At 38.0% G+C, this 27466-nt stretch overlaps 1 long non-coding RNA gene across 1 annotated transcript; it reads right to left on the reverse strand.

Moving 5' to 3' along the window:
• On the reverse strand, positions 1–27466 carry LOC133663952 (uncharacterized). The gene is made up of 3 exons (XR_009828439.1): positions 27396–27466; positions 26982–27139; positions 1–466 (listed from the first exon to the last, which is right to left on the reverse strand). It is a non-coding gene; the product is annotated as an uncharacterized LOC133663952 (long non-coding RNA).

Here is a 27466-nt window from a genome sequence, read left to right on the forward strand (position 1 = left end):
ACAGTACAAATTAAATTACTGTTTCAAATCAAACAAATGTTCATCAAACAAAACACTCTGAGGAGGAATGAGCCCTCTCCTCACGTTAAACTCCCCAGCTCTTTGACTGGTGTTCTTCATGGGCGGTTTTTGGTAGCCATCCCTGTCACTCATCCACATTATCATCAGTGACAAAGTGGGTCATATTTGGGCACTCTGGGAAAGAGCAAGAGCAAAACTCAGTGCAAGTCAAGCCCACTGAAAGACACTGGCATTTGCTGGTTTCATTGCATTTTCCATCTTTACAGTACAGGTGGGTGATGTCTCGAACTTCTTTAGGTGCTGGTGCCTTCTGAAACATGATAGGTTCAATGGACCCATCCTGTCTGAGCCTCCATCCTCCAGCATATCTCATCGATGGCATGGCTCTTCTGCAGAGTCTCCATGATCCAAGCTTCCAGACCTTCAACGATCTTGGTGAATGTATCTGGAATAAGATCAAAATGTTAATGGGAAAGGAAGGCATCAGCTGTGTTGTTTTAGTGTTTGACAGATATGATCATCAACACTCGGTCAAAGACCTTGAAAGACAAAGAAGAGGTACCATCCAAACCAGCAGGACACATATTATCACAGGACAAGCACGTGTTCCAAACTACAGGAAATTCCTGAGGATCAGTGGGAACAAGGCTGCTTTATGTAGCTTTGTCAGCAATTACATAATGAAGGCTGGGCCAGAGAGAATCTCGTCAGAGAACACAGTCATATTGGCAGGTGGCTTTGACAATGGTGAGGAGGTGAAGAGGGTTAGGAAGTCAGGTGTTGACTGTTTGAAAGATCTTTACAGTGACCAGGAGGAGGCTGACACAAGGCTGGTGTTACATGCAATTCACCTTGTGGAGTCCTATTCTCGTCTCATTGTCAAATGTGACGATACAGACGTACTGGTTCTGCTTGTGTACTATGCAAGCAAAGGGATGTTTGGATCCTCACAAGTCTTCATGCATTCTGGACATGGCCTAAAGGAAAGATTTGTCCCAGTTTGTTCAATTGCTCGGAGTCTTGGAGCAGCTCTTTGTGAGTGTTTACCTGCATGCCACGCCCTCACGGGTTGCGATAGTACAAGCAGCTTGTACAGAATTGGAAAGACCACTGCTTTCACAAGACTGAAGACCCATCTGACTGACTTAAAGGAAATGGCCAAGTTTGGACTGTCTGGAAATCTAGACGAAGCTTTGCCTGTGGCAAGAAAATATGCCCTCCTCCTGTATGGCCAAAAGAAAAAGGAGAATGGCTGTCCTTGTACCAACCTAGATGAGCTGAGGTACACACTAGCATCTACCACAGATTCTTCAGCAGCAAATCTACCCCCAACAGAAGACGCCTTTGAGCAACATGTGTTAAGAGCCTTATACCAAACAGCAGTTTGGCGTCACAGCCATCAGGCCAAGCCTCATCTCTGGAACCCAGTTGGTAGAGGATGGAGGCTCAGACAGGATGGGTCCATTGAACCTATCATGTTTCAGAAGGCACCAGCACCTAAAGAAGTTCGAGACATCACCCACCTGTACTGTAAAGATGGAAAATGCAATGAAACCAGCAAATGCCAGTGTCTTTCAGTGGGCTTCACTTGCACTGAGTTTTGCTCTTGCTCTTTCCCAGAGTGCCCAAATATGACCCACTTTGTCACTGATGATAATGTGGATGAGTGACAGGGATGGCTACCAAAAACAGCCCATGAAGAACACCAGCCAAAGAGCTGGGGAGTTTAACGTGAGGAGAGGGCTCATTCCTCCTCAGATTGTTTTGTTTGATGAACATTTGTTTGATTTAACGTGAGGAGAGGGCTCATTCCTCCTCAGAGTGTTTTGTTTGATGAACATTTGTTTGATTTGAAACAGTAATTTAATTTGTACTGTGTGAAGTTAAGTTATAGTTATAAAAAGATCATCCAAACTACAATCCTGTCACCTGTCTCCTTTGTGTGCTATTGCTGAGCTGTGTGCCTCATCCCCCGGTGATGTCAAACGGTACAGTACAATATATTGTTATGCAATGCAACATATTCTTTTATTTGGGACAGTTTATATATTTAGTGATGAATGATTATGCATACTATTTACATATTTGGCATTGCTGGATTCATCACAACCATGTGTCAATGTTTCACTTTCTTTCATTTGGGAGACCTCATACACTTAGTGATGTAACACACTGACTATACATGCTATATTCATATATTTGGTATCACTGGATTCAGCACAGCCCCATCTTTCCAAAAAGCCATGATGTGTGTGTTTATGACAATCCATTGGCAAAGCAACTACAAAGTAAATGAGAATATTCTGCATAGATATTCATTTTTTGTATGTCTGCTTATTTTAGGCAAGTGTTCATAGGTCTCTATATGTTACACACATCAAGATATTCACATCCAGTTTTTTCTAATAGGTAAAGCAACTTCCTGACCACAATTATGCCAAGTTTCAAAGCTGTCAGAGCTTGTGTTATTAATCTACATAAGTTTATATGGCTTAACTCCCATACGGCCAGGCTGTATTTTTGTTCTTTTTTAAGTTTGGGGTGTATGACAATATGTATCAATTTAACAATGTTTGCAGAAAAATATTTTAACCTAAGAACCCATTTCATATATGGGAGACCTTAGAGATGAGGAAAAACATTGTTAGATTTTGTTCTACCTCTGGTAGGGGTATCTCAAATTTTGAGGGGCATTGTCACTGGCCTATTAAGTTGTATGCCCTTTTTGTCAAATAAAATCCTGTTTTCTTATGGAAAAAACACAAAGTATGCAATATTTTCACCCAATAAAAATTTTAAGTGGAATATTTTGGATGATATAATAATTGGAGCCTTAAACAGGTCAATAACTCATAACAACATTGATTTTAATTAATTATTATTTTTTGAGCAATGACACTCAAAAAAAAAAAGTCCCACTAAAATGATTGGGGATCCAAAAAGGTCCTGCTCAGTAAAGTTAAAACAAAATAAATCATACATTTTTTTTTAACTTTTAACAAAATTGTCTCAAGATCAACTTCAGATCTATCCGTCAATTATAATTTTTATTGTTGTTTATGTTTTTTGTTTGTTTGTTTTAGGCGCTTCTTTAAAAAATAAAAAAATAAAAACTTTGTTTTTTAAATGGCAAACACAAAATATGCAACATTTCCCAAAAAACTATCTGAAAGTGGAATATTCAATGTGATGTAAATGGAGCCTTGAATAAGTCAATAATTCATAATAACATTGATTTTGATTAATTATAATTTTTTTAAGAAAGAAACAGCCTGCATGGCAGCTTTGTGTTATTAGAGTAAACATTGTAACATTTTCTTGTTACATTTCACCTGTTTGCTCTTTTATACCACTTTTTATGTTTTGATTTTTTTTAATCGTATTATTAGAATGTGCCGTGGGGCCGTTAAAAAATGACCTGCGGGCCGCAAATGGCACCCGGGCGGCACTTTGGACACCCCTGGTCTAATGCAATGAGACAGTTGTTGTACTAGGATGGAATGAACCTCCCCAAAACTTCCCAAAATTAGAGCTGCTCGTCCATTTCCTCACCTGGTAGTGCTGTATTTTTGGTGAATGGAGCCTCTTTATATTATTTTTATGCTCTAAACCAACATGGCAAGGTTTGTTCTGACCATTGCAGGGAGAAGTCTGATCCAGCCTGACAGGGTCAGTGTTCTGTTTGCAGGTACATGGTGCCAGCTTGTCTGGGGCTCTTAATGAGGAGACTTTTTCAGCAGTCACAGAAATGCCAGCGGTAAAGAGACCAAATGTTTTGGATGTTCTTCAAATTACATCAAACCGCAGAATTTGCTGCAGGACATAACCAAAACAAGTGCTTCAGCGAGAGAAATTATGAACGATTCACTTTATGGTTGTATTTTTTAGATATTTATATATTCATAGATGGCAGGTGCGCAATACAATTTTGAAACTGAACACTGTGTTAGTTCAACAAAATAAAAGGTTGCATATGGTGATCAGAAAACTAGACAGAAATGTTAGGATAAGATTGTGTTTGGATTGATTAGTTTGTTAGGCAAGGCAAGGCAAGTTTGTGTAGAGAGCACAATTCATACACAAGGCAATTCAAAGTGATGTGCAGAAAAAACAATCATAATTAATAATGAAAATCAATCAAATACTGTCAGTGTTTCCCACACATTCATTTATTTGTTGCGGCCCGCCACGAAAGAATTAAGGCCGCCACAAATAGATTTAAAAAAAACAAAAAAAACATTTTATTTTTTTATTCATTTTTTTTGTCCTGTCCAGCTTCTCAGGCAAATCATATAGTTGATGTAGATGCCCATATCGGCTGTTCAGATTTACTTTACAAAAGAGAAGTGAAGGATCAAGATTTTCGGAGCTCTTTGTTCAGTGGATCAGATGTTTGATGAAGCTCTGTGTCTATCTACCACCACTACTGTTTTCTGTTTATTTGTTACTGACTGTGGCAGGACACCTCTGCCTCTGTTTCACTTTATGTTGCTGGTAAATAATATGGTTGTAGTAGTAGTAGGCTAAAGTTAAATTATTTAGTATGCACTAATTAAAGGGGCAGAGCTTTAAGAGACATTTTAGCTTTTATATTTTTATAAGATATATTTTTTTGTAAGAACCACAATTAATAAATATATTTCAGTGAATAACGTATTGTTTAAATCTGTATATAAATATGTACATAAAGTGTTGTAATTATATTGTAAAATGGATGGATGGATGGATGGATGGACGTTTAAAACAAAACTGTTATTATTAATTAATAAGTATACATTTTTTGAGCCTTTTTAGAGAAAATCATATCATTGTAGTAAATTATGCAAATTACTCGATGATGTCATGTGACCACGCCCATAGCCACACCCCCACCGCCACAGGTATCTTGGCAGTTTATGGGAAACACTGTACTGTAGATAAAATACTTTCAGATGTCATATGCACAATTAAATTAAAGTGTTTTCCGGGTGGATATGAACATTACGTCAAATCTTCAGGAAGACTATTCCAAATTTTAGGAACATAAAGCTGAAATGCAGTTTCACCATGTTTGGGCCTGACTCTAGGCACCAGCAGGAGTTTTTCCTTGCCTTGATGTGGGATCTGAACCGAGGATGTCGTTGTGGCTTGTGCAGCCCTTTGAGACACTCGTGATTTAGGACTATATAAATAAACAAATAAACTGTCTGAGTTTAGCTGATGAAAATGGTTTTGCATCCACACACTGATCTGTTCCACGCAGCGACAAAGAGAACCAACAAACCGACGTTCACCTGCCGTTAGTGAATCGTAGATCTGAGTGTCATCTGCATAGTTGTGGTAGGACACATTGAAGCTGCGTATTAGCTGACCTAGTGGCAGAATGTACAAGTTGAACAACAATGAACAAATGGAGCCCTGAGGAACCCCACAGGTCATAGCCATTTGGTCAGAGACAGAGTTACCAATTTCAACAAAGTATGTCCTGTGATCAAAATAGGACTTGAACCTGTCAAGACCAGAACCGGATATTGTCACCCAGTTTTCTAACTTCTGTATTAAGATGGTATGGTCAACTGCTCAGGTCCAGCAGTACCAAGACTGAGACTTTTACTGTGTCTGTGTTCAGGCGGATATTATTCGTCACCTTGATTAGCGCGGTTTTAGTGTTGTGGTGGGGCTTACAGCCTGATTGGAAAGTATCAAACATATTGTTAAACAGAAGAAAGTCACTAAACTGTTGGTATACAGCTATTTTTTAGGACTTTTCCCAAAAATGCCATATTGGATATGGGCTGATAGTTCTTCAGTACTGTGACATCAAGACTACTCTTCTTTAAGAGGGACCTAATGACAGCAGTTTTTAAGGCCTGTGGAAATGTTCCAGTCTGAAGTGAGATGTTAACTTGATGAGCGAATTATGTTAACAAACCCGCTCAGCACAAATTTTTGAAATCTGGCGGTTAACTCATCAAGCCAGCATGTTGATGGACTCAGACTGTGGATGATTTCTTCAACTGTTTTGTGAATTGTGCCAGCTCGAGTTGACTAGCTGGCTGCATAATAGCTATTTGTTTTCCAGGAATTATTGCATTTTAAATGCCTTGAACTTTATCGTGAAAGATATTGCAAACCCATTCCACTTAGATGAAGAAATCAGTGTTATTGGAAGTGAAATTGTAGCAAATAGGACACGAGAGTTGGTACTACAGTTTGTGATGATTTGAGAAATATAGTTTCCCTTCTTCCAAGTGTGGTTGAAGACATTTAGCTTTTCTTTGTAAATCTCATAATGAGTTAGGAGCTTTGATTTGCGCCATTTCCGTTCAGCTCTACAGCATTCTATTTTTCTCAGTCTTCATTTCTCCATGGCTCCCTTTGCCTACTTTTAACCATTCTAGCAATGGTGTTCAAAACAACAACACTTGATGAATATGAGTTCAACAGATCATCAACATTAGCATACGGGGTGTTTTCAAACCTAATCATTTCCACAAACGGTGTCCGCATGCTGTCATTCATGAGTCTTCCCCTAACAACTGCAGACCCAACTGCTGGTTTCGGTTTAACAGATAAGTGGAAGATAACACAGAAATTATCTGATAAAGCCGGATCGATAACATTGGACGCTTGAAATAGCAAGACCCTTAGTTAAATTCAAATCAATAGTGTGGCCTCTGCTGTGGATGGGCTCGTTTACATGCTAAGTTAGACCAAACATTTAAAGGACTGCACTGAGTTCTAGCAAAAATGTTAGTTAAAAATAGATGTTAAACAGTAGGGGTGCAACGATTTGATTAAAATAATTTGTCAATGACTAATTAGTTTGTTGCCAATAGATATCATCCCTCGTGTTTTTTCGGACAGGAACGAATGTCAGCCCGACTGGTAGGAAGACTGGCCACTGTCAACAACACCAGGGGTTGAAAACATGGAAAGTACGGAAACATTTCACCTGAAACACGACAAAGCAGACCTTGATTTTCATGGCAGTACGTCTGATGCGGGCGCATTTAAATTGTAGGCATGTCAGACATCTGGTTGATGTGGTCTCTAATTGTACTCTGGAAGATACTTAGCTTATTACGAAGCTAGCTACCAACAGGGAGACAAAGTTAAGTCAAAATAAATTTCATTATTATACATATTATTTTAGGCAAGTCCGCCAGCTAATCAATTCAAGTACTTGATTTATTCGTTAAAAGTTTTCTGTGTTAAGCAGCGTCAATAAGCCATACCACTGTCTCTTTAGTTCACTGTGTAGCAACACAGGCAGTTAGAGAAGCTCCATTTCCTCATTGTAGTGTCGCGTGCTATGACAGAAAAATGCAAAGATCGTGGGAAATGTAGTGTTTCTAGAAAATGTCACAGAAAACTACAACGCGTGAGAACACGTGACTATGGAAGCTCCGAAGACTGCAGACATTTTGTAGAGAGTCCGGTCCGCCCACAGTACATTGTAATATGTGAGCACCTTTACAGTATAAATACATATTTCTGAATAAAGTACTGTAAATTCCGGACTATAAGTTGCTACTTTCTTCTACGCTTTGAACCCTGCATCTAATTAAACGGTGCAGCTAATTTATGGATTTTTCTTTGCTGGCGGCCATAATGCAAATATTTTTCATAAAACACACGCAAAGACACTGAAATGGTGTTTAAAAGTTTGCGCTATGGCACCATCTTTTGGACGAGTTCGTGTACTGCAGGTGCTGAGGGTGAATGTTTTTTCTGTTTAGTCCAGGGGTGTCAAACATACGGCCTGAGGGCCGGGTCAGGCCCGCGAACAGGTTTTATCCGGCCCGCTGGATGAGTTTGTTAAGTATAAAAATTAACCTGAAATTTTTTAATGAAAGAAACAGTTGTTCTAAATGTGTCCACTGGATGTCGCAATAGCAATTCCATGTATCTTTGTAGATGATGCTACATATGTACAAAATAAACCACATAATGTTAGTACATCAGTCCAGGAAAATGAGCAAACTACATAAATATCGTACTGTAATTAGAATTTGATATCATATTTTTATCTTGATAGATTGAAAACTAACACCAATGAGTTGACTGATGAACATTATCACATCATTTAAAATATAAATAACAACAAAAAAAGATAGAACACTATTAACCGCAACATGTAAGTGTAAAAAAAACTCCTAACAACATTATGATTTGTAAATTTTCAGAATGTGCTTGTTCTATTTTTAAACAAAGAAAACAATCTAAAGTCGTCTTTATTTTTAAGTTTTCGTGCCGTGATTTTACCAGGCCGCCCCACTTGCGAGTAGATTTTTCTCCATAAGGCCCCCGATCTAAAATGAGTTTGACACCCCTGGTTTAGTCCTTTAAACTGTAAGTACAAGTGCCATTCCGTCTTTTAGAAGTCCGTAGCGTTCCTACTCGTATGGATTATTCATGCATCACTCCCAGTAACGTTTGTAACTTTTTCAATATAACTAAAACCATTCTTACTTACTAAAGAGTCCCACGTGTGATGTCTGTAGGAGTGTTTTGTACAAGCTATCGTAATGTAATGAAGCTATCGTCGTTAGCATTAGCAAATATGCTAACACATTTACGAGTGTATATGTTAGTATTATTAACTAACAATGGCATATTTTTTGTATTGTTCTAGTTTTGCAAGTTCCTCAGTCATTTTACCAAAACATCACAGTGGACTTATTGAATCTGTTTAGCTGATTGGAGAGCTAGCTTCTGTAGCTAGTGGGTCCAAGACGATGATGCTGGTTTTGTTTAAACAGCCGTTTTACTGCTGTGTTACAGACACTGTATGGAAACAATGAATATATGTAAATAAACATTTACAACATTTTTCTGTATAAATAACTAATTTCACAACGTATCTGCAGCAATTAGTCCAGCGCAGCTAATATATGGGAACATATTATTTTCCTCTAATAAATGTAGTGGGTGCACAGTACACTTTATAGTCCAGCAAATACGGTAGTCATCTTCATTGTTAGTTAGCACAATGCCTAAATAAAAAGTTAAGATCCATTTAAAAGCTGACGGCTAAGTTACAGCTACTGAAAGGTGTACACGTCATATTTCAATTAGTTGATTAATCGTTAATATTACTCATGGACTATCAAAATAGTCATTATTTGCCGCCCTATTAAACAGTACTGAAAATGTTCCACAAAACTTTGCCAATCTTGGCGATGATCCGCATCAACTCTGTACTCCTGATGCAGGATTTCAGCACACTGTTTAAATGAACTACCCAGCACCAACTAAACACAATTCTCTCCAGTAGCGACTAATCAGACGAAGAGAGCCTCTGTGCGACACGTGCAACTGCTGATTGCACATTATATTCAAATGTTTTTGTGTTGGTAAATCAAGCTTGGAAAAATCCAATATGATAGACTGGTAATTAAATACTAACAAGACGTGAGAGAACAAAATATATCAGAGGAGCTGATTGAGCTCAGTTAAGCAAAGAGGGAAATTTAACCTTGAACATTTTCATTTTATTTTAAAATCGAGGCATGTACTGACACTATAAAGTACACTCATCTTGGTATGCACCGTAAATGTTTAATTAAGAGTTATCAGGCTCTGTGTGTGAATTGATTGATTGAATTTGTAAGACTGCAGATGATGACAAAATAACGCATTAATTACTATATATAGCATACATGTGCTCACACTGTCAATGTTAACAACAATCATACAGTGTAAGAACCAGAGGTGATTTGGGGCCAAATTTAAACTGACATATTTCATCTGCAGGCGTTGCATTAAATGGTGAACTGGCCACGCTTCGATGCAGTGTAGTTCTATTTTTAATAAGTTATCAAGCGGTTATGTGCACCCACTAGCCTGATGACATCACTACTATAGCTGTCAACATCTGCACTCTGTGTTTGTATGTGTGTGTGTGTGGTGTGGAAGTGTGGTACATCGTGTCAACCAGGATTAATGAAACCGCAGTCATTGAGGACACATTCCAGTGGCTCAACCACATGAATCCCCATCGCCACACACACACACACACACACACACACACACACACACACACACACACACACACACACACACACACACACACACACACACACACACACACACACACACACACACATACAAACACACACACACACACACACACACACACACGCACACACACACACACACACACACACGTTCTTCCATGTGTTCCCTTCTTGAGACCACCCTTCCTAGATATAAAGATTTGTATTTACAACAGTAATAATATATACATACTATGCAAATATAAAAAAAAGGTAAGCTTTTAGTTGTTGTTTTTTTTGTTAGTTTTTTTTTGCTTGTAATTGGTTTTTAATCTTCATTATTTACTTCAAGTTAATACATGAGTATGGCTTTATATGTCTCCGTAGCAGTTCTGTAACAGCTTCTTCCCTCAGGCCGTAAGACTCTGGAACGCATTAAAATAATCACCTCAATTCCTCCCAAAAATGGATTAACTCACTGGAATATAAAGACAATATAAAATACATCCATAAACGTGGATGCATACGCAAAAGTGCAATATATTTATCTGTACAGTAATCTATTTATTCATATCTGCACCTTATTGCTCTTTTATCCTACCATGAGGTAATGCAACGAAATTTCGTTCTTATCTATACTGTAAAGTTCAAATTTGAATGACAATAAAAGGAAGTCTAAGTCTAAGTCTATGTACATATTTATTTATTTTTTTAAATTAAATTTGGCCAAAGGGGGCGCATTTCAATTTCTTACACACACTTGTTATTACATATGTTGGCCAGAGGGGGAGCACTTCAAATTTTTACGCACACTTGTTATTTCATATGTTGACCAGAGGGGGAGCACTTTTAAAACCGACACAGTCTATTTTGAAAAATCCCTGCTTTTTGGGGCCACCCTAATGTTGATAGATTTCACCACCAGGGGTGCAAATGAGATCTCTATTTTTTTGTTTTTTGTAATGTGCTTAAGGCCGATGACAAACGAGTCACGGACCACAGATGGCCCCTAGGCCGCACTTTGGGCCACCTCAGCTGTAGACGCTAACTGTTAAGGGCAACTATAGTCTTAGTACCGTAGTGTATTTGTTTATGCTATGGTCACATATGGGACGCGGGTTGTCTTACGTCAGCACCGGAAGTCGTAAAATCAGCTGTTCACCTGGCGGGTTTTTTCGGGGATGAATAGGGAAGTCCTTCTTTAGCTGCCATCTTGTTTTATCATACATTGCTTCCTTTGCACCTTTCAATGCTTACTTTTGTACGCACAATAAATCAACAAAAATTCCGACTTTGGAGCAATGTTCACAAACTGTAGTATTATTTTTTTCTTTCTTTAGTTTATTTCGAACATGAACACACTTACATCTTAATACATCACACAATTTCATATCATTTCATTTTACATCATGCCCGAAAAGGAGTAGGAAGAAGCAAAGCTTATTCAATCCTACCCCTTTCCCACTTCAAAGCGTTTACAATGATATAGAATCATTTACTGACCTTTTTATATTATAAAATAACATCTATGAATTAGTATTTACAAGTTTTATAATATGTAATTAATTAATTCAATCATTATTAACATACTGAGATGAAGAATATCTTATTTTTAATAAGGTTAGAAGTATTTCTCATAATTCTTCTTCTTTGTACTTTGTAAGCACTATTATTTTGAACAACCTCTTAAACTGGATCATATCAGTACAAAAGTATTTGGCGCTTTATTAGATGCAATGGTTTTCCGTATTGGGACCATGATTTCGGTCCTAACTTGTTCATCAGTCCTCATATGGAAGGTACTTTTCCTTTTTTATATCTCAAGAAGGGTAGAAATACAAGAACACACACACACACACACACAATCACGCACACACTCACACTCACGCACACATGCAGTGACGAGGCCACGGCACTTTGAGTGACTAATCTACAATCAGCACTTGTCTCCTAGGCCATTAATTCCTCCTCCACCCATCTACCACACCTATTTCTCTTCTATTTCACCAATACCTCACTCAGAATGTTACCAAGGCGTCTTCAATGTATTGCTTTTCTTATTTAACTTCCATTGTTTTTATATAACAGGGACGACCATGAGACACATTTCATTGATGGACTGTGGGGAATATTGACAATTATCTAACCGCCTAATTGACCTTTCGCAAAGCCACAGCACCACAACGTGGACTGACCAATCACAAAGCAGCACAGAACAGGCTCTGACACTTTCCTGAAGGGGTTTTAAATAATTGGAAAAATAATTCTCACCAGAATTTTCATGGGCCTTCTATCTGTGCTGTGAACCTGTTGCCCGGGGTTGATTGAAGCAAAAAAAGCGAGCATGGGAACAGTTAGCAAGAACAAGAAAGTTTGATCATATTACGCCTATACTGGCTCACCGGCACTGGCTTCCTGTGCACTTAAGATGTGACTTTAAGGTTTTACTACTTACGTATAAAATACTGCACAGTCTAGCTCCATCCTATCTTGCCGATTGTATTGTACCATATGTCCCGGCAAGAAATCTGCGCTCAAAGAATTCCGGCTTATTAGTGATTCCCAGAGCCCAAAAAAAGTCTGCGGGCTATAGAGCGTATTCTATTCGGGCTCCAGTACTATGGAATGCCCTAGTTAGAGATGCTACCTCAGTAGAAGCATTTAAGTCCCATCTTAAAACGCATTTGTATACTCTAGCCTTCAAATCAGACCTGGGCAAATTAAGACCTGGGGGCCGGGTGCGGCCCGTTAAGCTTTTCAATCTGGCCCGCCAGACCTTCCCAAATCATTTGTTTTGTAGCTGCCATTATTATGTGCAGTGATGTTTTAAATGACCTCTTGAACTATACTAGTATTTCAATGATTGGAACCTGCGCTTTTGCATGATATACTAGTTACTATGATACTCTAATTAGTTACTATAGTAATCTAATTAATTACTATGGTAATCTAAGTCACAGCAGCTCAGACGAGGCACCAAGCAGTGGGGCGCGTTTCCAGAACGGCCAGCCTGAAATGCGGGTGTCAGGGACAGACGCGGAAGGAGATTTTGACAACAAAGTTCTAAAGCTTAGTGATATATCAGATATATCAGTTGTAGGTGGGGTTTTTTTGTGAACCTTCGCGTTCATATTTTGCTGTGTTTGTTGCATTTTTGTTGCGTTTCGCTTGATTGTAAAATATGTCGAGAGGGGGTGTGACGTACAAATGTTGTATTCAGTGTTTTATCGTTCATAGTTAATATTGTAAATCCCACATTCTTTATTTTCATGTACACACTGAGTGTCTCATTCATTAAAAAAATGTTAAATTCCATTCCGTTTTTTACGGCGATCTGTCATAACGTTTTTAACATTCAGACATTATTGTGAGGTTTTGTATTAGTGTTCCTAAAAATAGATATACCGGCCCCCAGACACATTTTTTCTCTAAATTTGGCCCCGAGGCAAAATAATTGCCCAGGCCTGCTTTAAATAGACCCTCTTTTTAGACCAGTTGATCTGCCGTTTCTTTTCTTCTCTGCTCTGCCCCCCTCTCCCTTGTGGAGGGTCACCCACATCTAAGGTTTCTCCTTGTCATCCCACTGGGTTGAGTTTTTCCTTGCCCTGATGTGGGCTCTGAACCGAGGATGTTGTTGTGGCTTGTGCAGCCCTTTGAGACACTTGTGATTTAGGAATATATAAATAAAGATTGATTGATTGATTAATTGATAGCATACTTGCAAGATGGCGAAAACTATGAAAATCCACACATTTCATGTAAAAATGAATAAAAATTAGCTGAAATGCTAGCATAAATGGTTAGCATGTTAATATTAGCATGACATAGGAAGTGTTAGCGTTCTTCTAAGATGGCGTCAGGTATGCAAAGCCATGATTTTCAGGTTTAAACAAATATAATTTGCTAAAATGCTAGCATTAAACATTAGCATGATAAGATAGGAAAAGTCAGTATATTTCTACGTTGGTGCCAAATATCCAAAGCCATGATTTTTAGGTTAAAACAAATACAATTACCTAAAATGCTAGCATAAAACGTTAGTACGCTAACATTTGCATCGTAACATAGGAAAAGTTAAAGTACCACTATTAGGACGCCAAGTATCAACGCCATGATTTTTGGATGTGAACAAATCAGCAAAAATGGATGCATAAAATGCTAGCATGCTAACATAGAAGAAGTTAATGAATTGATTGAATTGATTAACGTGGACCCCGACTTAAACAAGTTGAAAAACTTATTCGGGTGTTACCATTTAGTGGTCAATTGTACGAAATATGTTCTGTACTGTGCAATCTACTAATAAAAAGTCTCAAAAACTTGTAAGCTGGCGCCAAGTATCAAAATCCATGATATTTAAAGTTAAACATAAAATCTTTTCTAAAATGTGACGGCTAATAAATAATAAAAAAGTATACATATTGGCTATGTTCTAGCTAACTTCCTAATTTTTGTATGATTTTATTTTATTTTTTAAAATATGTTTGCCCAAATGTTGCGCCTTTGCCTGAGTATCATTCAACTGTACATCATAAAACTATGCTAAATATTCTCTATAAAAAGCATTCATGTTGATATGTTTGGGTTCCTGGAACGAATTAATTGGATTCACAGTATTCCTTATGTGGAAAATTGCTTTGGAACAAATTAATTGCAAAAAAACCTGTACTACTGATCGTAGTGTCACACCTGCATAGGCATACAGCTTTTTAATACAAGTAAAGATTGGCTGCTTTGGCCAGAAATTGGAAACGCCATGTTTGTTCGATAAGCTTGACGGATTTAGCAACAGTAACAAAATGAAGGGCGCTTATAGCGAAAGGTCAGTTGTTACTTTAAAAATATTACTTTTAAGGGAATGCAAAAAAATCTCCTCCTAAATGTTTTGATGCCAACATTACATGGTGCAGAGGGGTTACCTTAGTCATCTTCATTGAAGTTTGCATTGATGTGGCTCAAGTTTTAATCGCTGATATTACTGTTTGTTGAGATTGCTATCATCAGAATAATTCATTCATCCAAACTGTGAGAAGTGTACCACTGGTAGTAGACGGGCTCCATCTAGTGGTACACCAAAGAATCACTTGGTTAATGTACAGTGTTTTACTTTCCGATATTTAAACATAGTGTTAACTGTTCGTACTGTGTGTAATGTTACAGTGGCCAAAATATTAAATATACTTGTTAAATAAAACATCTGCCTTGTTTTAATAAAAACTTAGGCCTATGACGCTACTGTACTTTAATTTTCATTAGAGATATCCGATAATGGCTTTTTTGCCGATATCTGATATTCCGATATTGTCCAACTCTTAATTACCGATTCCGATATCAATCTATACCAATACATACAGTCGTGGAATTAACACATTATTATGCCTAATTTTGTTGTGATGCCCCGCTGGATGCATTAAACAATGTAACAAGGTTTTCCAAAATAAATCAACTCAAGTTATGGAAAAAAAATGCCAACGTTGCACTGCCATGTTTGTTATTGAAGTCACAAAGTGCATTATTTTTTTTAACATGCCTCAAAACAGCAGCTTGGAATTTGGGACATGCTCTCCCTGAGAGAGCATGAGGAGGTTGAGGTGGGGGGTTAGGGAGTAGCGGGGGTGTACATTGTAGCGTCCCGGAAGAGTTAGTGCTGCAAGGGGTTCTGGGTATTTGTTCTGTTGTGTTTATGTTGTGTTACGGTGCAGATGTTCTCCCGAAATGTGTTTGTCATTCTTGTTTGATGTGGGTTCACAGTGTGGCGCATATTTGTAACAGTGTTAAAGTTGTTTATACGGACACCCTCAGTGTGACCTGTATGGCTCTTGACCAAGTATGCCTTACATTCACTTGTGTGTGTGAAAAGCCGTAGATATTATGTGATTGGGCCGGCACGCAAAGGCAGTGCCTTTAAGGCACGCCCCCAATATTGTTGTCTGGGTGGAAATCGGGAGAAATTCGGGAGAATGGTTGCCCCGGGAGATTTTCGGGAGGGGCGCTGAAATTCGGGAGTCTCCCGGGAAAATCGAGAGGGTTGGCAAGTATGACTGGGAGACGCAACTGCTCTGTACTTCTCCCTACGTCCGTGTACCACTCCGTACAGCGGCGTTTTAAAATGTCATAAATTGTACTTTTTGAAACCGATACCGATAATTTCCGATATTACATTTTAAAGCATTTATTGGCCGATAATATCGGCAGTCCGATATTATCGGACATCTCTAATTTTGATCATTATGGGGGTACAGTACTTGAAAAGCCAAGTGGTACTTGATGAAATAAGTTCTAGAACCACTGTGATATAATCTAAAAAATGCTGAGAAACGGCTTTATAAAGTCATTTACTGTTTTCTGCTACATAAGTGTGGTGTAAACATAAATATAAACAGGGTCTCTGCAGGTTTCAATAAGTCAAATTTAAAACTTGTAATGACTGTTTCAGGTACAAGTTGATCTCTGTACAGCTGTGCATGTGTCTGTGGCGTTTTGGCATATTTAGACACGGACTTGCCACGGATTTTGACTTATATGCCGGTGCGCTCTATGGTCCAGAAAATACGGTATTTTCAAACAAGCACTTTCTTCACACATTGTCATTGTTTAACAACAGTAAACATTTTCTATATTGGAAGTTTGGACACACCTTCATGCGTTTTCTTTATTTTCATGACTATTTACATTGTAGATTGTCACTGAAGGCATCAAAACTATGAACAAACACGTGAAGTTATGTACTTAACAAAACAAGGTGAAATATAATATGTTTTATATTCCAGTTTCTTCAAAATAGCCACCCTTCGATCTGATTACTACTTTGCACACTCTCTGCGTTCTCTCGATGAGCTTCAAACACACCTGTGAAGTGAAAACCATTTCAGGTGACTACCTCTTGAAGCTCATCGAGAGAATGCCAGGAGTGTGCGAAAAAGTAATCAGAGCAGGGGGTGGCTATTTTGAAGAAACTACAATACGAAACATGCTTCAGTTATTTCACCTTTGTTTGTTAAGTAAATAACTCAACATGTGTTCATTCATAGTTTTGATGCCTTTAATGACAATCTAGTCCCAATATTTTTTTTTTGTTTGTTTGGTTTTTTTTTGGTTTTTTTTAATCTGTCCTTTCTAATCCATTTTCTACCGTGTGTTACTCTCGGGGTCTTCTAACCATTCAGGCAAATCACATTGTCTAAAAATGCATTTTCCCATCGATAACGTGACATCGCGCTTGCGCAAGGAATATATATATTTAAAAAAAAAAAAAAATATATATATATATATATATATATATATATATATATATATATATATATGTATATATATATATATATATATATATATATATATATATATATATATATATATATATATATATATATATATATATATATATATATATATATATATGTATATATATATATATATATATATATATATATATATATATATATATATATGTATATATATATATTTACATTACCGTTCAAAAGTTTGGGGTCACCCAAACAATTTTGTGGAATAGCCTTCATTTCTAAGAACAAGAATAGACTGTCGAGTTTCAGATGAAAGTTCTCTTTTTCTGGCCATTTTGAGCGTTTAATTGACCTCACAAATGTGATGCTCCAGAAAGTCAATCTGCTCAAAGGAAGGTCAGTTTTGTAACTTCTGTAACGAGCTAAACGGTTTTCAGATGTGTGAACATGATTGCACAAGGGTTTTCTAATCATCAATTAGCCTTCTGAGCCAATGAGCAAACACATTGCACCATTAGAACACTGCAGTGATAGTTGCTGGAAATGGGCCTCTATACACCTATGTAGATATTGCACCAAAAACCAGACATTTGCAGCTAGAATAGTCATTTACCACATTAGCAATGTATAGAGTGTATTTCTTTAAAGTTAAGACTAGTTTAAAGTTATCTTCATTGAAAAGTACAGTGCGTTTCCTTCAAAAATAAGGACATTTCAATGTGACCCCAAACTTTTGAACGGTAGTGTATATATATATATATATATATATATATATATATATATATATATATATATATATATATATATATAATATATATATATATATATATACATACAATTTTTTAAACCAATGTGGCCCCCCAAGTCAAAAAGTTTGGGGACCCCTGATCACAAAGTCATGAAAATAAAGAAAACGCCATGAATGAGAAGGTGTGTCCAAACTTTTGGCCTGTACTGTATATATACTTTATTTTTCCCCCAGGAGCCTTAAGTTACTTTTGCACTAACCTTGCAGTGTTCAGAATACTTACAGTGTGTTTGTTTAGGGGCAACTAAACTGTGGTGAACTTTTCATGACTTGCAAGGTTCTAAGAATACCTCAGACCTTTCCTGACTGTTCCATCATGCATGCTTGTTGAGATCCTCAGGCAGCAGCCTTCTATCTGACCTAGACACTTACGCAAAGGGAGGGCACTTTTTTCTTTTTTTTTCTATATCGCACCACCTTCACGGTTCATCCAGTTTTTTCCGTTTTAGCCTCGCATATAGATTTTACCCTTTCATTCCCACTTTATTGATTTTATCTTTCTTACCTCTCAATTCGATTTTTGTTGCTATATTATTCTTCGGATTTTGAAATTATTGTACCCCCACCTCTTTTCACTCACTCCAGTTACTCTTTGTATACCTCTAGACATCAACATTCTAGCTTCCTCTCTTTCAATAAGTCCTCTCTTCCTCCCTTAAGCCTTGTCCTTCCCCAGAATACCTCCGCACTGACTGCTTCGGGGGAGATAAGTCTTGTGTCAGACAGAAAATGTTCTGCAATTCCACTGTAAATGCTACTTGGAAGAAATAGGCAGGCTGGAAGAAGATAAGGCAGACTGGAAGAAGATAAGGTTCTAAAAGCAGGATGTTGTAAAAATGCCATTTCATTTTACAGATGCTTTCCTAAAACAGTGAGGTAAGGTTTGGAGTGTGAGCACTGCAGTCTGTGCTGAATTCAACTCCTGACTCTAGCTGTATGTAAAATAGTACTGACGTGTATGATTGCACAACAAAAGCCAACAGAAACCGCTCATTGATTGCTGGAAGCTACTACAGAGATCACAGGAGAAGTGTAACAGACGGAGTCATTGATTATGTAAATAATTCTAGGATAGACACAGTAAGTCCTGTACAGATGTCCTGATCCGCCAAGTGTGTGGCTGTGCCGAGACAGGGCGGAGAAGAAGACTGAGTGTGAGACTGATTGTGAGGAAATGAGGAGTGTGGTTGCCATAGGGACCAGGATAAAGACCTTTTCCCTTCGGTTTCTTGAGGACCAGTAATTGGTGATCAACTTGAAGGGTTGGGCCAGAGGGAGGTAATCAGATGCATCAGAAAGGCATGGTGGCTTTTTGCATAACTGAGAAAGCACGGCAAGACTCAGGAAGTATGTGAGTGTCATAACAGTCCTACGTGTGCGCATGCCTGTATGCAAATTTGGAGTGTTTGCATGTTTTCCTGTCAGCGTAGAGGCGACTGGCACAAAGGTTTAAATGAAACGTTTAAAAGAAGAAAAAAATGTCAGCCCTTCTTCTTCTTTCAGCGTCATCAGGAGTGATGGTAGCTGCCAGGAACTTGTCCAGATATTTTGCACCATTCGTCACACACCTTGCACACACTAAAGACCTCTCTCAAAGAAAGCTGCGTCCACTTGATGAGGTTATTCATGTAGAAGATTGTTGGTCTCCCTCATCTTTTTCTGCCTTCAATTTTACCTTGTGCAACATTCTTCATTATTAGTTTTGGTGCCTAATGGCATGTCCAAAATATTTCAGTTTTCTTGATTTTACCATATTCAGTAATTTAATCTATTATCTGGTTACTTTTTGTTGTAACATGGTTTATCTACACTTCTGTTAAAATGTAATAAGCACTTATTCTTATCAGTTTTGATTCTACAAATTTGGGTATCGATCCAATACTAATTAGTTGATATTACGACAGATTATGCTCTGCAAAATAATCTCTCTTTTTAAAAGAAATAACAGAGGAACTCCTGCGACTTGTAAATGGGACAAAACAATCATTATGTTTACTTGACCCACTTCCTGGGAAACTTACCCAGGAGATGTTTATAATATTAGGACCATTAGTGCTAAATATTATTAACGTATCACTTTCTTCCTGTACTGTTACACTAGCATTAAAAAAAAGTGGTTATTCAACCTCTGCTTAAAGGCCTACTGAAATGCAATTTTTTTATTTAAACGGGGATAGCAGATCCATTCTATGTGTCATACTTGATCATTTTGCGATATTGCCATATTTTTGCTGAAAGGATTTAGTAGAGAACATCGACGATAAAGTTTGCAACTTTTGGTCGCTGATAAAAAAAAGCCTTGCCTGTACCGGAAGTAGCGTGACGTCACAGGTTGAAAGGCTCCTCACATTTCCCCATTGTTTACACCAGCAGCGAGAGCGATTCGGACCGAGAAAGCGACGATTACCCCATTAATTTGAGCGAGGATGAAAGATTTGTGGATGAGGAACGTGAGAGTGAAGGACTAGAGTGCAGTGCAGGACGCATCTTTTTTCGCTCTGACCGTAACTTAGGTACAAGCTGGCTCATTGGATTCCACACTCTCTCCTTTTTCTATTGTGGATCACCGATTTTTATTTTAAACCACCTCGGATACTATATTCTCTTTAAAATGAGAGTCGAGAACGCGAAATGGACATTCACAGTGACTTTCATCTCCACGACAATATCAATCAATCAATCAATGTTTATTTATATAGCCCTAAATCACAAGTGTCTCAAAGGGCTGTACATCGGCAAAGCACTTTAGCTACGGAGCTAACGTGATAGCATCGGGCTTAACTGCAGATAGAAACAAAAGAAAAAACCCCCTGACTGGAAGGATAGACAGAAAATCAACAATACTATTAAATCATGGACATGTAACTACACGGTTAATGCTTTCCAGCCTGGCAAAGCTTAACAATGCTGTTGCTAACGACGCCATTGAAGCTAACTTAGCAACGGGACCTCACAGAGCTATGATAAAAACATTAGCTATCCACCTACGCCAGCCAGCCCTCATCTGCTCATCAACACCCGTGCTCACCTGCGTTCTAGCGATCGACGGCGCGACGAAGGACTTCACCCGATCATAGATGCGGTCGGCGGCTAGCATCGGATAGCGCGTCTGCTATCCAAGTCAAAGTCCTCCTGGTTGTGTTGCTGCAGCCAGCCGCTAATACACCGATCCCACCTAAAGCTTTCTTCTTTGCGGTCTTCATTGTTCATTAAACAAATTGCAAAAGATTCACCAACACAGATGTCCAGAATACTGTGGAATTTTGCGATGAAAACCAAGCTTTTTGTATTGGATACAATGTGTCCGAATACTTCCGTTTCAACGATTGACGTCACACGCATACGTCATCATACATAGACGTTTTCAACCGGAAGTTTAGCGGGAAATTTAAAATTGCACTTTATAAGTTAACCCGGCCGTATTGGCATGTGTTGCAATGTTAAGATTTCATCATTGATATATAAACTATCAGACTGCGTGGTCGGTAGTAGTGGGTTTCAGTAGGCCTTTAAAAGACCTACCTCGATTCTGACTTCCTGCTAAACTACAGACCTTCCCTTTATCTCGAAAATTTAAAAAAAAATTGTTGCACAGCAGCTAAATGAACACTTAGCGTCCATTCAATCTCTGTGAACCCTTTGAGTCTGGTTTCAGGGCAAATCACACTACTGAGACAGCAAAAGTGACTACTGATCTATTGCTAACTATGGATGCTGATGCGTCGTCCATGTTGCTGCAACTTGATCTCAGTGCTGCTTTCAATACTGTCGATAGTAACATTCTCTTAGTACATATCAGAACACATATTATTGGTATGTCAGACTTAGTTTTTTTTGGGTTGAACTCCTATCTTACAGAAAGGATGCAGTCGTCTCTCATAAAAACGTGACCTCAGTGTATGTTAAGGTAACGTGCGTAGTTCCACACGGTTCGGTTCTTGGCCCTGCACTCAGCATATACGCTATAATGGCAAAAGTATTTGGCCACCCATCCAAATGATCAGAATAAACTGTCCTAATCCTTTTGCCCGGCCAAAGGTGTATAAAATCAAGCACTTAGGCATGGAGACTGTTTCTACAAACATTTGTGAAAGAATGGGCAGCTCTCAGGAGCTCAGTGGATTTCCAGCGTGGAACTGTCATAGGATGCCACCTGTGCAACAAATCCAGTCGTGAAATTTCCTCGCTCCTAAATATTCCAAAGTCGACTGTTGGTTAGTATAAGAAAATAGAAGAGTTTGGGAACAACAGCAACTTAGCCACCAAGTGGTAGGCCACGTAAACTGACAGAGCGGGGTCAGCAGATGCTGAAGCGCATAGTGCAAAGACTTTCTGCACAGTCAGTTGCTACAGAGTTCCAACCTTTATGTGAACTTCCAATTAGCCCACGCACACTAAGACAAGAAAGTTTGATCATAGTACGCCTATACTGTACCTATAAATATATACCTATACTGTCTCAACTGCACTGGGTCCTGTGCACCTTAGATGCGACTTTAAGGTTGTACTATTTACGTATAAAATACTAAACGGTCTAGCTCCATCTTATCTTGCTGATTGTATTGTGCCATATGTCCCGGTCAGAAATCTGCATTCTAAGAACTCCAGCTTATAAGTAATTCCCAGAGCCCAAAAAAAGTAAGCGGGCTTTAGAGCGTTTTCTATTTGGGCTACACTACTCTGGAATGCCCTACCGGTAACAATTAGAGATTCTACCTAAGTAGAAGCATTTAAGTCCCGTCTTAAAACTCATTTATACACCCTAGCCTTTAAATAGACCCCTTTTTTAAACCAGTTGATCTGTCGATATTTGTATCGAGCCGCCCACCTTTGTTTATATTCAAGAGCTCTAGCTTGCAGTTAGCATATCCTCGCCCGAGCGTTTCGTGATACTAGTTTATTTGCCTCCATGGAGGCAAGGATTGCTGACTTACCATAAACCATAGAAGCAGCTTTGCACTGTGGAGGGACATTAGCCGCTAGCGAGAAAGCTGCAGTGTGTTGAGGATGCGCGTGTTTGCTTGTTGCTTTCAAATTTGCGGGACACAGCCAGAATTTAGAATGTGTCGTCAACATGCATTATCACGATATAACAATAGTATTAAAAACCAAATTGATATCATTTATATTGCCTAACCCTACTGTAGACCATCACATTCATTGTTGAGGATGGGTACATTTCACATTTGAACCAATACTGTGCCAATTACCGGTATGTGGGAATCGATATGATAGTATTACAAACATGAGAATGATCTGACAAAATAAATAATTTGTAATCCATAGGGCCGGGGCCCGTTGTTCACAACTCTGCCGTTGTTAGGCCGATAGTGCCCCCTAGAGGGCTGCCAAAAAATAAGCCGCAGGTATATAGGTTGTGAAATGATCTGTAAATGTTTATTTTCATACCTTAATTGTTTCCAAACAGTGCCTGTAATACAGTAGTTAAACGGCTGATCAAACAAAACAGAAGTCATCGTCATGAACCCACTTAGTAAGGGAAGCGTCTGATTTTTTTAAAATTTGAAAATGCTAACTAACTAACTGCAGAAACTCTACAATCAGCTAAACAGACTCAATAACGCCACTTTGACATGTTGGTGAATAAAACAATACAAAAAGAATACCATTGTAAGTTAATAATATTAACACATACTCATGAATGTGTTAGCATAATAGCTAATACTAACAACGCTAGCTTGATTACATTACGATAGTACATACAAATATGCATTGAAACACTCCTACAGACATCACACATGGACGGTGTAGTAAGTATAAATTGTTTTCGTTATGTTGGAAAACTTGCAAACGTTGCTTGGAGTGATGAATGAATAATCCTTACAAGTAGAAACGCTATGGACAATTAGAAGAAGAAACGGCACTTGTACTTCTGTTTTAACTCTAAAGGCTTAGTGGCCACATGTGTGGACAGCACCTTTTAGCTCTTATTTCCAAAATTGTGTACACTACTGAATTGGGGTCTTATGGCCGCTTATGTGGACACTTACACTGCCATCTGGTGGTGTCAGAAGAGTATAACATACAATGGGATTTGGAGAAAAAAAAGTGTAAAAATAAGAATTAGCATGTCACTAAACATGATGTACACGTTTGTTACTTATGGACTAAGTACATCATATCAAAAGATGAGTCTTATTTTTTATTCTAATTAGGGTCCAATAAGCCCAAATAGCAAAGAGAAATTAAAAAAAAGCATGTAAACAAACAGCTTGGGCCTTAAGAGGTGAGAAGTCGTCCAAAGGATGACGCCATAGCACAAACAATAACACACTTTTTCAATGCCTCTGCTCGTGTGCAATGAAATCTATTTGCATTATGGCCGTAAGTGAAGAAAAATCCATAAATTAGCCGCACCGTTTTTTAAGCCGCAGGGTTCAAAGTGTAGGGAAAAAGTAGCGGCTAATATTCCAGAATTTACGATATGTTCTATTCTATTTTTGGGTTTGGATAATGTAATTTTGAGGTCACTTCAAAGTTTAAATTTTCTAGGTTAAAATGTTGTTTTTCCATAACAGGGTAATATTGCTATTCAGAGTAGGATTTGCTGCAGGTTAACATGTGCATGAAGCACCGAAACAAACTGCCTATGCAGACGTTTAAGTCTCTCAGGCCCCATTATGTTTTCCTCGGATCTCATTCGTGAGAAATCGCCGATGCAGCCGCCCTCTCACCTCCTCCATCTCAGTGACAGCTGCTCGTGTCTACGCACTGAACTTCACTGTGGATGTGAAAATAATACAAAAAAGCAACAAAAAAAACGTGGAGAAAGATGAGTCGAATGTGTGAAGATTAGAATGCATCACTTAAACACTGGAAGGTTAAAAATAATACGCTATGACCTCTGACATCAATGTTTTTTATATTTGATTGAAGAATCCAAATGTTTGATGGCTTTTTAATACTCAACAGCATTTAAACTGGCCCATCGGGCGTTTTTAAATCATTTTTTATAAGCCTTTAACTTCAAAGCTGTAAGCTATGTTCAAATTATCTTAAATCTTAGTCCAGGGGTCGGCGACCCAAAATGTTGAGAGAGCCATATTAGAGCAAAAATACAAAAAAATAATCTGTCTGGAGCTGCAAAAATTGTAAAGCTTTATATAAGTGTTATAATGAAGGCAACACATGATATAAGTGTTAATATTAGCTATATTAGCCTACTATCAAAATGACTATGTGTCGCAGGCTGACGCAAATCTTCGTTGACAGAAATGTTGAAATTTAATATTACATTTAACATTACTAAAGTGGAGGCTTTTCAGAGGGTGTGATAACTCCTGGAAATGACTGGCTTAGAATGGCCAAAGATATAGATGTGTGTGTTGAAGTTGAAGGAAACGGAAACCGCAAATAAAGTGAGCTCAAAAATACCTAAAATACGAGGCATAATGATGCAATATGTACATACAGCTAGCATAAATAGCATGCAGTCATGCAGTGACCAAATATGCCTGATTAGCACTCCACACAAGTCAATAACATCAACAAAGCTCACCTTTGTGCATTCACGCACAGCATGAAAAGTTTGGTGGACAAATAGAGACAAAGAAGGAGTGGCATAAAACACGTCTTACTGTGGCAGCATCAAGGAAAGTTGTTGCAGCCCTTTGAGACACTTGTCATTTAGGGCTGTATAAATAAACATTGATTGGTTGATTGATACATGTAAACAAACTACGGTGCGTTCAAGGACTTCCGAAATTAGTAGGACAAAATGTTGCGCGCCAAATACTTTTATTAGTGAAGCATGTTTAATGTAAACATGTGGGATTTCTAACAATTAGAAAGGTTTGTGTCATGTTTGTCCTCCTACAGAAACAATATTAAAACAAAAATTATATATTTTTCCCCCATCTTTTTCCATTTTCATACATTTTGGAAAAAGCTCCAGGGAGCCACTGGGGCGGCGCGAAAAGACCGACCCCCGTCTTAGTCCATCAAAAATTAGATTATTAGGTTCTGAATCAAGGAGTCACTGCTAGAAATGGGCACCGTTCACATTTGAACCAATACGATACCGATTCCTGGTACCTAATTACAGTAATGCACGTGATCAGTACTGGTATCGGCCAATCTCACTCAAGAACGGTATCAGAATGGGCAGGAGTCAACTCTAATCAGAAGATCCCCAGCTGAAGTACATGTACTTTTAAAAGATATTTTAATGTATTTCAATGCGGCTGTATAGATCAATATCGCCACATGACATATAAAAACCACACACAGGTGTGGTCTTATATGGCAGTGGTCCCCAACCTTTTTGTAGCTGCGGACCGGTCAACGCACAAACATACAAACAAACATCGAGTCAATATCACGGGTTAGTATCAGTAATGGGGGGGTATTTTTTTTTTTTAAATTTAAAGAAATACAATCATGTATGCTTACGGACTGTATCCCTGCAGACTGTATTGATCTATATTGATATATAATGTATATATTGTGTTTTTTATGTTGATTTAATAAAAAAATAAAACAACTTTTTTTTTTTTTATTTCTTGTGCGGCCAATCGGTGGTTGGGGGCCACTATTATATGGTACATTTTTATACTATGTTACATTTTTTGTCTACTTTACACCTGAATTATCCTTTCCATCCTTTGTAACTGAGCTACTGAGTGGAACAATTTCCCATGTGGATCAATAAAGTTGTCTAAGTCTAAGAACCCAACATCCTACTTTATTTTCTTATTTCTGCCATGTTTTTAAACAATTTTGCCCACATTCTTGTGCTTGTCAATCCTCCAAAAGCGTACATAAAAGTTCTACTCCTACGTTCAAATCAATCTGACCTATGGACTTTAATAACAGCGCCACCATGTGGTATATTTGTCACAAACATGATAGCACCATTTTTTTAAAACTACATTCAAATGTTATTATGGACATTAAAAAAACACTTACCATCTTTCATAACGCCCAGAAGAGTGGAAACTGTTTTTAACTTGGTTTAATTATGATAGCCAGGTGTCCCAACACTTTTGTCCATTTGCGTCCCCATCGGAAGGTTCTCGAACATGAACTATTAACAAGTCCTGGGTGTCCCCAGGTAAATGTTGACACTTTAGACACATAAAACTCTTGTTAGGAGGCTAGTTCGTGACATTAAAATGAAGTCATGCCAAAATAAATAGATACTTTAAACGAAATAATACATAATCTACCTTTTAGCTTCCGGCTATGTAGCATGAGATGCTAAGCTAACTGCTGTGTTTACATGGCAGCTAAACATTTTCATATTCACTATATTAGCAAATTTTAAAAAATGTAATTAAAAAAATTGGTAAAAAAATAAAATCAAGTCATATTATACCTTACCTGTTGTACCTGGGAGAGTTTACTCAATTCATCCAAATAGTAGAACAAGTTCTCATCGACCGACTTGGTGG

This window comes from Entelurus aequoreus, linkage group LG13 (assembly GCF_033978785.1).
Source record: "Entelurus aequoreus isolate RoL-2023_Sb linkage group LG13, RoL_Eaeq_v1.1, whole genome shotgun sequence".
Classification (NCBI taxonomy): Eukaryota; Metazoa; Chordata; class Actinopteri; order Syngnathiformes; family Syngnathidae; genus Entelurus; species Entelurus aequoreus.